The sequence below is a fragment of the Gavialis gangeticus genome, unplaced genomic scaffold (assembly GCF_001723915.1).
Source record: "Gavialis gangeticus isolate Ggan-Ray unplaced genomic scaffold, GavGan_comp1, whole genome shotgun sequence".
NCBI lineage: Eukaryota > Metazoa > Chordata > Crocodylia > Gavialidae > Gavialis > Gavialis gangeticus.
The window spans coordinates 32,611,445-32,624,842 of NW_017729006.1; positions in this window are offsets into that span (position 1 = coordinate 32,611,445).

Genomic DNA, 13,398 nt, shown 5'->3' on the forward strand with positions numbered 1-13,398 from the left:
CACTCCTGTGCAATCAGCATTGATGCCTGCCCTCTCCACCCAAGCAGGTAAGTCTGTGGGGGGAAGGGAAAGGGCCGTGGCCACAATTACCCCACCCCCGGCTGCAGTGGCCCTGGGAGCGGCCAGTGCCAGCTGCTCCCGGGGCCGCTGCAGCTGGGGTTGGGGTGAGCGCTGCTCTGTTTCCTTTGCTTTGCAGCCTTGCACAGCACTGGGAGCAGCACCCCTCCCCCGCCCCTTCCCTAGTCCCAGCCTCACTCCCTCCCTCCCTCACCACCATGGGAACCTATCCCTATTTGTTACATTGTAAAGTGGGTTGGCTTTATGCGAATTCGATTTAAGTGCCATTCTCCGGAAACATATGTACAGCATAAATCGAGGGAACTATATACTTTAAGTATGCTTCTGTAATGACAGTGCTAGTGCTGCCTATTTCTAACTTATTATAACAAATTTTCACACATTACTTCTGTACTAAAATTTTCCATCTTGTTTTTAGTCCAGAGGTGATTTTTCTTTGAGTGTTTCATTGAGATCAGCTAAATCACTTTAGAGTACTGTGCATAATTAAAGTAAACAAACATACAAATGCCTCATCACACCATGGTATTTCCAGTGCGCGTAAGCCTTGGTTTTGCTCCCATTGGCTTCAGCTCTGCTTTTATCTCCTTATTTTGAAGCTGAAGTATTGCTCAGTGTTCTTCTTGTAATTTTAGCTTGTCCTCTTTCATATTTTTATAAAAATATTTCAGAGTTGTTATTGCATATAAATATATTTCCCCTAATGTTCTCCTCCCATAACAAAAGCTTTGGGGTAATCTACAGGAGGTAGTATTTCTTAGAGTCATATTCTCTTACTAGCCTCAATGCAAGTGAAAACAGATGCCTCAGTTCATGATAAAACTGATAAATGTTAGTATGGTCAGTGTTGATTGTGTCAGATTTTTCTGTCAGTTCATTAGCTGGTGATTTTTTCTCAAGACAAGGCCCAACAATTCTTGCATGGTTTCACTTAGGAGCTAGTATTCCTGAGAATTTGACTGTCTCAAGATTCACATTTTTCAGAATCGTTAATAAAATGTAATATGCTTTGTATGTATTTTCAAAATCTTAATATTTCCTCAGGCCACTCTTCTAATGGGATTTTGAGCAATTCTTTGACACGTTTTTGTATATATGCACCAAAACCATATTACCCCATTTTCTATATTGACTATTCTATGTACATAATTCTACGTAGATTACACTACATCTAGTTTTTCTGTTGTTGATTGTGTTACTGTAGATATGATTTGCAATGTAGTATATTGCCTGTCCATTTACACCCAGGGCATGAGGACTGTAAATAGGAATCCATAACTTATTAGGTATGTGTATGAATGCAATTTGATCCCATTTTACATTTGGCAGTTTTAGCCCTCCATTTTCACAAGGTTGAATATAATTTTATTTTCTTAAGCTTTGGATTTACATGTCTCCAAAAGAATCATTCTTTCTATTTTAGAAAAATATCCCCTTGTAGTGCCTACAGGGAACATCTGCATGACAAAATTAAACTGTGGTGCTGTAGTCATCTTTATCACACTAATCCTTCCCCAGAGATTAAGACTGAATTTATGCTAGCGTCTGAAGTCTTGCAGCATATTTAACATGGCTGGTTCCATATTATTCTTAATTATGCCATTTAAGCCCCTGTTCAGTCTAATGCTTAGATAAGTCATGTTCTTCAGGACCCATTTATACTTCCAGGGTGAAAAATTAGTAGGATAACGTCATTGACAGTGGTAGCAGCTATAATTTTCTCCTATTAATGTGACATACTGAAACCTTATTAAATTCCTTGATCAGAGCCAGGAATGCCAGTCTTCTGAGATGGTAAATGATGCCTACACACTATAAACCAGCTGTATTTTCATTTCAGAGTGGCCTTAGCACAGGCCAGAGACATAATTTTGCCATACACTTCAGATTATCCTGTGCTTACACTGTAGGGCTAGCCTTCTGGAAAGGATTAAAGGGGTGATTCTTTTTTTGGCGGAGAGGCGGGGTGGGGAAGAGGGGGAGACAGAGTGCTACCCATACCTTGGCTAGGCTCCTGATACAGAGTTGGTAACAATTTTAAAATGCTTTGCAAGATACTGGTTCCATCTACATGAGTAGCTAATTGCGCAGTTGTTACCGTGCTGTCGTTGAGTACTTTCATAATGAAGTACTAAAACAAACTAAACCAAGTAGCGTCGCTGCATGGTTTTTTTCTGGTGCTGCTGCGCAGTAACAACAAACTATAGCACAGTAGCTTGTGTAAGTTACAGTGCTGCCTTTCCTGTCTACGCTCTTGATTCCTAGATACATGACCCTCTATTTGTCTATATATTTAAATTGGTTGCAGGAACCCAGTTACTATACAAACCAAATCATCATTTGTGGCTGCCCTGTCCTTATACCATTCCACCAACTTTTGTGGCATCCATATATATTTATCAGCAGCAGTTTTTATATTTATAACAAGATGAAAATATTGAATAGTTTTGGTTCTAGTACCAATCCTGGCACAGACCCACTGGACACACTTCCACCTAATGGATAATCATTTCCTATCATCATCTACTTTTTAAGATCTATCAGTCAACCAGTTCTTCATCCATTTAACATGCACAGTGTTAATCTTCTAATCAGCCATGTAGTACTAAATTGTGAGTGCCTTACAAGAGCAATATTACTCTACACAGTTATCTTCTTTTAATTAAACTAGTAATTATCTGAAAGAACTCAGACACATTTGTTTGCACAACATTAATACTCTTTAGGTGTTCTGGAATTTCTGGTGTCCAAGTTTAATTAAAAATGAACATCAGCCCCCCAGAGATTTTATGTTAGTTCTTGGAGGACTTTGGGATGCAAGTTATGTAGGTCTTTTAATTTATGTTTATCTCCTGTAGATGTTATTTTAATATGGGTTACTAATGTACTGGGAAGTAATCTGTCATCTTCATGAATACAAGCATATCATCATGCTTCTTTCCAAATACAGAACAGAAATCTTTCATGAACGCTTCTGCTTTTTTGCAGCATTACTGACAATGTTATTGTCTCTAATAATGAAATTATACCATTGGAGGGATTAATTTTGTTCTTTAGTATACTTAAACTCTCTTTTTGTTGTCAGGCATGGCTTTGTACCTGATATCTCTGCTTTTCCTTAAGCTTTTTACTACTAATTGATATTGGTTCCTATATATTCTCTCCATATTTCTACTGGCTGTTTTTGGAATGGTTCTGAACCTGAATGTTCTTTTCTCTTTTGATTCTGTATTGTATTATTTGGTCATATAATATGATCTTAAATGACTTCCAGTTTTCATTCACATATTTCTTCCTGTTTCCTTTCAGTCAATTTTCCTTATAATTTTTTCAGCTTTTGGAAATTACTTCTTTTGAGACATCTAATATGGCTGTTACTAGTTAGGATATTACATTGTCTGTTTGCCCATATCTAATGTAACTGGGTCATATTCAGTGTCCCCCTGGTAACTGCCACACTTGTACCTCAATGACTTATTAACTTTGTCCATCACAATAAAGTCCAACCTTGAGATTATTTTCATGATTATACATAATGCCTCCAGTATATCTCTCTCAAATATATACTGTGCTATTGAGTCAGTGTTGGATGAGATTAAAGTAGACCCTTAATAATAATTCTTGTAGTCATTCCCACTGATTTTCATGTTCTTTCTGGTGGCCAGAGTTATTTTGCTGCTCAACAGAATGGCCAGCAGAGCCATGGTCATATGAATCAGAGAAAACTTGCTAAGATCTTTCTCCAGGAAATTATGTGCTCCATGGAACTGCCCACCTCAGCTATAAAGGATGTATGGCCACTGTGTAAAACTCCTCAGGAAACAGGCTTTTAAATTTGTTGGGGGACCCCATGAGTAACTTGTTATTTTTTGCTGAAATTTCTGTCAGTCAGCTTATGTTTTCAAGGCTGTATATAATATGAAAATGCAAGATGCTCTTTTAAAGTTAGTAATGAAGAGTCACTTAAAGGTGTAAAGTGTTGTCAGGACCTATAGTAGAGATGATATACTTTATTAGACCAACACGATATCATCTCTACTACAAGTCCTGATTGCCTTTTCCTCTAGGACAATACAGCTACAACCTGGATACCTAAAAGTGCTGTTAAATTTTGTATGTTCAGGCATGTCACTGAAGAATACTATCTACTATGACAAAGTTTATCTAGCAACAGTCCCATCTTTGTGGAAGGTATACATTGACAGTATAGCAACATTCAAAATACAAAGTCATTGGCTGTGCAAGTAATGCTGCATATAGCAATATTCCTTTTAGGGATCTGCACAAAGTATAATATGTCATAGTATTTTGGGGGGGTACTCCTATGTTTTACTCTGTGTGGGCATTGCCATAGTGCCTACTCACTGCAAGAAAGCTTTGTTTAAAGAGGGGTGCACCTGGTCTAAAAGGCCAGCTGGGATGCCACAAATAGTGACTGTTCTATTTATGTCTGCAGAGTATTTACAATGGAATTTAAAGACTTGGTTTATAGATCCAAGACGAGGATCTTCTGTGTACACTAAAAGGGTGAATCCTTTCCAGACCACTTCTTATTTGGCTGGGCTGGAACTTAAGGAAGCATTTCAGTGTCAGCCAAAGCTGTTTTTAGAAAGACCTGGGTGGGATTCATGCTGTTGATATCCAAATAAAACGAGGCCCTGATTTTAATCTCTACATGGTTACTTTGTTGTAGTTATGAAACCATGAATTAACTTTAAAGTTTTCAGGGATGAAAGAAGACGTATAGGCAAATGCTTGTAATCTTTTTTAGTTCCATGGGAAAATACTTTAACCAGTGTCCTGGTGGCTTTGTTTTGTGGACTTGTCTTTTGTTTATCTTATGTCTGTGTGGTATGTGTTTTATTTTGTTTCCTGTGAGCGCAAGAGAAAGAAGGTGAGAGTGGTGAAAAAAATGTAAGGGGAGGAAAGGGAAAATTCATCTGCTGGGAGGCCACTATGTTGATTTTAGACAGTTCAGAGAGTATTTCCATTTTAAAAAAAACAAAAAAAACAAAAAACAAGTTCTGGCCTTATGATGGACCTGTATGGACCTGTATGCAGGGTCTAACAATACTGTTTTTCTGATACTGGGTGTGTCTACATGTTCATCAATGTACAGGAATTACTGTGCATTTAGTTTAGTACTTGGTTAATAAAGTACTAACTAAATGCGCTAACTATAGTTACTGCGTGGTAGCACCAGTGCATGGTTTTTTAATGACACTTACTATGCAGTAGCTTAATACTACTGCATAGTAGTGTATTAGCATGGTTTTTGCATGGCATGCTATTGTGCAGTAGTATTAGGCTACTGTGCATTAAGCGTCTTGTGTAGATATGCCCGCTGAGTGCTAATGCTGTAGAGTTTCTCCTGGCTAAAGAATGGCTTGCAGAGCTCTACTGGAAATGAGAATGGGTGGGAAAATGTGGCTTTGATTACTGGGTATGTCTGCAAGAAAATTGCATTCAAAGCTATGAGAGAATACTTTCCTCCTCCCAGACCATTACCCTTTCCTCAGCAAAATAAAATGTAGGAAAGACTTGTCTGTGAAACTTCCCAGGTACAACTTCAGTGTACAAATTGTGGCAGTATGATTTTAACCCATTCAATTTCACCCCCACTAGAGTTTAAAAGAGAAATATTTTCACACCTCTGGCAGTTTGTGTGTGGCAAGGGATAAACTTATTCACAGCTAGCCTGTGTGGGTATAATTAGTATGGGTATTTTCCCCACCCATACTAATTATTCCTATTTTAGTTCAGGTCTTTAGGCTACGTTCTAGCTTGCAGGTATAGTTAGGAGAATAGGTGTTTGATTGAAGTCTGTTTTACTGAACTAACATCTGGGCCTTCCATTTTGGCACTTAGTTAAGCATTGCTCATTTGCACATATACAAACACATGGGGACATTCTCCTTTGCTTGTTCATTTATTATTAATGAAGTTAGTGGGCTGTCCAAGGTGTGACTGGAAAACAAAATTTGACACCCTGTTTCCAGCTGAGTTTAATGATCTCCACGAAAGAACGAGAGTTAGGAACCTGCACACACAGACATTTTGCTTCCTGCTTTCCTGGCTACTGCTACTTATGAGAATGACTGAGACAAAACTCCTATCTTCTTTGCTAAATTGATACGGCTGGTATGTCAAAGGTGCTTACTTAAAAGCAGAACTGTGTGAAGAACTGTCTTTTCAGTTGGCTGACTGAACTGACCTTTTTAACAATACTTTAAAAAAGTTTTATTAAAAGTGAAGAACATTCCAAAATGAAATGTTTTTCATGTAAATATCAAAATATTTCATTTGGGAAACATAAAAGCAAAATCTTTCAACTTTTCTAGAATTTTGTGGTTGGTTTGCTATTTATGGTTTTTTGTTTGTGAAAATTAATTCGCAGAAATTTACAAGAATTTGCCAAGTACTTTGGTGCAGCCAAATCTGCTTTTCTTTACTGAAAAAACATTTTGTTCAAAAAACTTTGCCTATCAGTACTTACAGTTCCGTTTCCTAAAAGGCGTTTCTCTTATTTCTGATACTATATACTAGACACAAATCATTTGTATGGGAACTTAACAAGTCAGATTATTTATCTAGGTTGCTTTGGATGAGAGGAGAGTGGAGGGGTGAATGGTTTGTTTCATTCTAGAGAACCTTTCCCCACCCTCTCTGTACAGAGTCTGCCCAGTCAGACAGTTCAAGAATGGACTCTAAGGAAAAAGCTTAGCAATGAGATAACTAGACTACTTTGAACTTAAAGACCTTAGACACACACTGACTGACAAGCTTGTTTCAGTATTTCTTGTTCATCAACACACCACGAATGGGATGCTTATTAGTTTATATTTGATTTATCTTGTTATGAAATTATAATTCAGGAGTAGATCTACACAATAAGGACATAATTAGAAAATGAACTCTAAAAGTTAAAAGCATCTGAAATGAATCTGGCTCTTTCCTATTTATGAAGCATATACACCTCCCACCCCTCTGCCACCCCACCCCATTATGGTTTACTCCCTGTGTTTTATGTTCTGGTTCTCCACAATGTCATAATCGGTGTATTAGAGTCCCTACAATTTATCTGAGTTTGCACTTTTTGTGTAATTGTAGTTAGATATGACAAGGGCCTCTTTCTCTGTCACACATTATATTTGTGTGTGTGTGTATACACATACACACACATGTAGTGCTACTGTAAGGGAAGGATGCTGATTTTGTGAAGGACAAATGTAATTATGAGATTAAACCGAGGCAGATGTGCCAAGAGGAGGGCTGAAGTGAATAATACTGTCCTCCCTGGAACTGATGAGGAAGTATTGTGAATTCTGTTGGGTGTTGAGTGAAAAGACCATCTGTTGCAGGGGTTTTTACACCAGGACTATACAGATAATCCAGGTTTTGTGCCAAAAGTGACAGACTTTCAATTATTTTCTTTTTTTGAACGTTCTGATAGCCATGGCTGCGTGCAGATGCAACTGATGTTGGCAAACGAAAGCAACTCTGCCTATCAGGAAACAAGCTTTTAACAGAGTAGAGTTGGAGTGATGTTGTAGCCATTGTGGTCTAGAAAATTTGTGAGAGGCAAGGATTTTTGTGGGTAGATATCTCTTTAGTGGACCAACTATATGGTTAGGATAGGCTAAGACAAGCTGTCAAATTCAGTGCATTTGTCTTCAGTAGAGTAGTTAGTAGTTAGTCTGAGGTACTTGTGTTCATCCTGAGGATGTCCTCATTCTCGGCTCATGGCCCTTTGAGTTTCCCCTCCATCGAAGAAAAAACAACAACTAAACTCCTGATATTTTAGCGAGCTTTTACAAATATTATTACAACTGTGCTGACAGAAGCGAGACCTGAACTTTGGGTCAAAGGTTACTTGTTAAACAAATAAAGTTCAATGTCTTGTCACAGTTGTCTGTAGCTCCAACAGAGTTAAATTTTCATGTTTCTTAGTGTAGGGGGTGGCAGTGGGGGGAAGGATTCCTAAATGGAAATTAAATTAATAAAAAAAATGTAGGATTCAAGTACATATGTGATAAAGCACATTTTATGTCTTTGTGCCTTGTGGACCTTGCTTCTGTCCACAGACTGTTAAAACTCACTACACTCCCCCCCACCCCTAAAGTTACATGGCAGGTTTCAGCTCCAATATCCTGCTCTTTCAAAGTGGGCAAAATGCCTGGTGAAATCAGCAAACTCATAAACTAGAGTACTAACATGTAACAAGAGCTGAATATAGGAAGTAAAACCATCACACAAGTTTGAGGGAACAATTTTTGCTCTTGAAAGCTTAACTGAGGCTAAATCATCATTTACTTAATTCAGTTGACATAATTTGATGCTGGCAACAGTGAGTACATATGTATTGCTGCAATTCTAGTCAATGGAAAATGTCAGAACCTGTTCAAGTGTTTTGTCAGTTTATGCTCTATAGTAGCTGGAGACCTAAATGATTGTAGTGATTCTGCTGAAGCTCAACTTTTCCCAGTGGAGAAGTCCTACAGAATGTAGTAAGGAGGAAATCAGTACAGTTCTGTAGGCATGTAACAGGATTCTATAAGCTGAAAACCTATACAATATATGATGTTTACGTAGTTTTTAAACTATTCTAGTGATTGCAACTGAGAATTATATACCTACTATAGAACAACTCTAAAAAAAAAAAAAAAAAAAACCAAAATTTTTTTTTTAAATCCTCCCAAATTTTTCCAAAAGCTTTTAAAAAAAAAAAAAAACCAAAATTTTTTTTTTAAATCCTCCCAAATTTTTCCAAAAGCTTTTAAAAAAAAAAAAAAAGACTAACATTTTTTATTAAATGCTACCAGACTTTTCCAAAAGCGTTCATATAAACAGCAAACAAAATGGCAGTGGTTGTGAGATACTATTATGCAGGGACAGTCTGTTTTTTAGCTCCCTATGCCCATCTCTACTGATGGAAAACAAAGCAAAAAACCTAGGCCTACTCTAAACCAAACCCAATTCATCCTTCTTAGTTCTATGCACAACACCCCAAGATCATGGTCTTTTTATTCTATTGGTAGAGAGGTTGCTTTATGATTTATTTCTGAAGTACAGGACTGAACTGCAAGGTGCATGCTTTGATTGTTATAAAGCTGCAACTTGCTAACCTTTAGGTTTGTGAAATATCTTCCAAATGTGAATTGCATGTAAGTTGATTCAACCTGAACTAGAATTGCTCTGTTCTTTGCAATGTGAGGATTCAAAATCCATAGTTAGCATTATTTGTTTTATTGCTGATTATTTAGCACTGAGTTAACATACTTTTCTCAGACTCATTACCTCGAGGGCTAAAAGCCCAAGGTCTTTCAAACCCCCCTCCCCACTTCTTTCCCATCAGTTTCTAAAGTACAGGTATGGATTTGCAGTACAAATCCTCCTGGCACCTCTGTGATGAACACAAGTACTGTCTCCTTTTTACAGACTAGGAGCTGAGACTGGGGCTATATCAATACTGCCTCCTTCATGTGCCTGGGACTCCCATCAAGGCTATAAACCCTATCTACTTCCTCCCAATCAGCTCAAGCCTGGCGGTTAACCAGCACGGATGTACATTCTCAAGTGTGCACCCTTCACTACTCTGCCTTGGGAGAGTCAGAGAATGAAGACCAGGTGTGTGCACGGGACTGTTGTAAGTTGCCTATATATGTGCACAAACTGATGAGCTTGCATGTGCATATGCAGTGGGAGCTAGTGGATGGAGCTGATTTCCTGAGAGGCATTCCCTGGCTTGTCAGGGAGACAGCATAAGCATGGCTTAAGCAACTGACCCAAAGTCACATAAAGAATATGTGGCAGAGCAGAGACTTGGACCCTGTTCTGAGTCCCAAGTGAACACCACAACCACTGGCACCAGCTTCTTCAAAGGAAGGACTTTTAGGGACTGGATAGTTGTGATATAACCCATTTAGATTAAGAAGTTTCCTCCTACCTCTCATTAGCCAGTGGTTGAATTATACCATTTCTATAAGGGTTTATATTTTTATTTACACATGTGTGTGTATACAGGTGGATGTCCCATTCTTTTCTAAATTTAATTAAGCTATTGGCCTCAGTGATACATGGTAAACACTTTGCACAATATGTATTTCTAGTACTAGATTGCTTATCTTTACGAACAGCCTGGAACTTCCTGTGGTACATCTAAGGCAAACAACAGAAAAGTATCAAAGGGCAACTAATAATTGGAAAAAGGATCAAAACCTAATAGCTGCACCATGTAATTACCTTCAGAAAAATGAAATAGTATCTGATCTACTGCTGCAAAATAAGATGCTGAGTACTGTAATGTATAGCCCATGTGCAGTCTGTCTGCCATCAAACAGGCTTTATTGATTTACAAATATTAGTTAACTAGTCCTCAAAACACTGCTGCTAAATAACTGACATTTTTACTATTAAGATATCACAAATGGGGACTCTGTGACAAAGAGCAATGAGTGATTTTGTCAGACCACTCCAAGTTTCTTTTCCAAGAAACTTGTGCTTGATGGAGGAAGAGGGAGCCAGCTCTATCTTAATACCACTTTTGCACATCTCCATGTTCTGGGGCTTCCCTTGCACCTGACCAAACCAAGTAATAAGTTAGAGCACCCTTAGGATCCTGCTACTGTAGTGGCCTCATTGGCCATTGTGGTGGCAGACAGTAGTCATTTGATTCCATTGCCTTCATATGTTTCCCCTCTGTGGGTTGTTTGGAGGGCATTGATATGGAATCAGCATAACTAGTTTTAGGCTGTCTGGGGAAGCCCCTGGATTATATGAATTTCCTGCTAGGCAGATTGTTCACCTTTTATATTTCCTTTCTGTTGCTAGGACAGTTGAAAGGGATGTAGGAATCCCAGCAGGGGATTGGGCTTAACGTATATAACCGGGGCTTTAACTGCCTATGTAGCAAACTGCACAAAATGTAGAAGATGGGTAATCCTTTCTGTGAAAGTTGTCTATGAATTGAAAGTGAAATAAGAAATACTAAGTGTGGTCTAATTGTAGACTTTGCTGTATAGGGCTTTTCTAACATGTATGTCATATGTACTGAACTCCTATGTCTCTTGGCTGAATGAAGTGCATTGGATCTATACAAGCAGCAAAGAGTTAAGAAACAAAGAAGCTCGATCCTGGTGGAAGAAGGCATAAAGAAAAGTTGTTTTAATCTGATGAAGATTACCAGACTGCTGCAGAAACCCGCCCCCCTCCCCCACCTAAAGCGCAACTATCGTACCTCAGAAAAAATGCACTAAAAATGCACCAGTGGAATGAACCAATAAAAAAAGAGGCAACTCTCTACACCATAATCAAATTATACAAACAAACAATAAAAGCAGAATGGTAAATCAGCCAAACTTGTAAAAACTAACCAAGAAGTAGAAAAAGTAAAAAAAGAAAACAGTTCTCTATTCTAAAAATATTAAACACACAAATTAAAGCAAAGACTTCTTCACTCTGAATGAGACAGACTTAAAATACAAATACGACTTTTGTCATGACCTGAATAGACCTTGATTGGATCTTGATAAAGGATATAATACAAAAATATTCTTTCTACCTACACAAGCTGATAGAAGATGACTGGTATTATTTTTAGTGTTGCAACCTTTGCCATAAAATCAGTGGATCCGATCCTGTGACATAGTGCATTGGCAACCTGCTTCGCCCACGTGGGGAGCCCTATGCAAATTAAAATACCTTGCACTCAGCAGTCCTTTCATTTACTATTCCAATGTTTAAGGGATACTATGTTGGTATATCCTGCAATACAAGGCAAAGGCATAATGAGCTAACTGAGTGCCTGGGGAAAGGGTTGGGGGCTCAGGGGTTTGCCAACAACTGTAGAAAGGGATGGTGGGGGGGAACCTCCCTGGGTTACTGCTGATGCTGCCTTTGTAGCAATATCAGCTCTGGTGCATCAGCAGCAGACCTGTGGCTGGGCTCCCTGTTACCTGACCTGGGTGCCCTGTTTGACTCCCCCGCTTGCACCCTGCAATACATACATATTGGTTGCAGGCCTATGTTCCCAGAGGAGATGGTGCCCCCATGCCACTTTTTCCATTCAGCTCCCAGATGCTCTGCTGGGTGTGGTGCTCTTCTGCCCAACTCCTGCGGATGTGTAGAGGCAGAACATTGCCGATACAAAGGGATGAAAGGTGGTGTAAGATTTAGGTTAAAGGAGAATAATGGAGACTTTAACATAAATTCTTTGATACATTCTTCCAGATCCTTCTTATAGGAAAATTAAATTGTGCATTATTTGCCCAGGCCTAATTATTAGCGAATCGTAGAATTATATCAATGTTATTAAAAAAGTAAAAGTTGCTCTAAAAATGACAGTTCATTCATGTGTTCAAACCAACTTGAGGCTTTGTTACATGTACTTTGAGCTGCTTAAATTTTGATCGGTGTTAGTGCTAGCTGGAGTTTGGAGCAGTCACACATTCAAGCCAGCAGGGGCATTGAAAGGTAAGAATCCCCCCCTCCCATTTTGGGTTTCCCTCTGCCCCCTGCCCCACCCCGGAGCTCCTTCCTGATCCTTGGGGTTCACCCTGGCTCTGCCCACCCATAGCTGAGAGAGCAGCAGCAGTGGTGGCAGCAGCACCAGCAGGCAGGTTCTCCTTCCCTGCTTGTCTCCTCGGGGCAGTGCTGGATGCCACAAGTCAACGTGGATCAGAGATAAACCTAGCCTGGAGTGGCTTAACTTTAAGCTGCCTAAAGAATGCTTAAAACTAGTTTCAGTTGTTAATGTGCAGACAGTCTGGAGGTTAAGAGCTGCAGGAGCTGCCTAAAATTAACGTGTAACAAGATCCTGGTAATTTTGGGCAGCTTCTGGAGGTTTTAAGACATGGCTTGTTCATACTTTAACAACTGAAACTGGTTTTAAGCACTTATTATGTGGCTCAAAGTTATGCCACTCTAGGGCAGGGTTATCACTGAACTGTGTTCCCCAGTTCGTGTTACACTAAGGTGCAGCCACTCTAGGTTGCACCTGCCCCCACTCTTCTGGTGGCCTGAGTCAGGCCCACTGCCCCCTGCTGCCTTCCCCAGCATCCCAGGTTCCTGCTTACTGCCTCTGCCCACTCTGTGCCCCCCCCCCCACTTACTTGTGACTGCCTATGCTGTCTGTCCCAGGTGGCAGGGTTCAGACAGGCAGGTTAAACTTTCCCTGCCTGCTCCCCTGGGACAGACAGTATGGGCAGCCACAAATAAGTGGGGGGGAGGGGGACAAAGGGGCAACCCCATGGGATGGCCCTGCCCACTATGGGTCAGGGAGGCCTGGGAGAGGGAGATTCCTTGCTCTCCATCGAAGCTGAC